The sequence below is a fragment of the Tupaia chinensis genome, unplaced genomic scaffold (genome assembly GCF_000334495.1).
Source record: "Tupaia chinensis unplaced genomic scaffold, TupChi_1.0 Scaffold000201_1, whole genome shotgun sequence".
Taxonomy (NCBI): domain Eukaryota; kingdom Metazoa; phylum Chordata; class Mammalia; order Scandentia; family Tupaiidae; genus Tupaia; species Tupaia belangeri.
Window position 1 is genome coordinate 2,491,581 of NW_006159676.1, and position 881 is coordinate 2,492,461.

At 46.9% G+C, this 881-nt stretch overlaps 1 protein-coding gene across 1 annotated transcript in view; it reads left to right on the forward strand.

Annotated features, from left to right (window-relative positions):
• INSL3 (insulin like 3) overlaps positions 1 to 881 on the forward strand; it is a 4,588-nt gene that overhangs the window by 2,745 nt on the left and 962 nt on the right. The window lies entirely within an intron of this gene.

Here is an 881-nt window from a genome sequence, read left to right on the forward strand (position 1 = left end):
GGACTCGAACCATGGTCGACTATGTGGGAGTCCAGCGACATAGCCATTACGCCAACTGCTGGTCCCTCCAGTAAATTCTTCAAGGTACCAAGTCCAGGACTCAAACTGTGTAGTCAGTCACATGGGATCCAGACATTTTAAGCACCATGCCACCAGTGGGCCTACAGTTTGTGATTTAATGATACAAAGATAAGTCACTCCTGCAACTTAAAAATATTTATTTATTAAAACTATACCAGGGGACCAGCTATGTCACTGGACTCCTATGTAGTTGACTGTGGTTCGAGTCCTGGACCCAGTGGTTTAAACTCATGCCAGGTGCATGTGCGTGCGTGCCCAAGATCCCGAGAGGAGAACAGAGGAGAAGGGATTGCGGCGTGGCCAACCCCCCTAGGGGGTGATTTCTCGCTTTCTGTCTCTCTGTCTCTCTTTCTCTCTGGTGAGTGCACGCTCCCTATAGCAAAAACCTCTCCAGAAAAAAAAAAGAAGAAAAAAAAATGATACCAATATTGGGAACCAGCAGGTGGTGTGGTGGTTAAGGCACTGAACACTCCCTTGTGGCCAACCATAGTTCAAGTCCTGGACCTGGTGGCTTGCTTTCTCACTTTCTCTCTCTGTATCTCTCTGGTCAAATTAAAATAAATGAATGAATAAATAAAGTTAAACAAATCATTCTTTAAAGTTAAATACTTCTTTTTAAAAAACTATACCCAGAGACCAGCAGTTAGCATAGTGGCTATGTCGCTAGACTCCCATGTAGCCAACCACGGTTCGAGTCCCGGACCCGGTGGCTTAAACTCACGCCGTGAGCTGGCCAGATAGAGACAGAGAGAGACAGAAAACGAGAAATCACCCCCCAGGGGGGTGGGCCACGCCGCAAC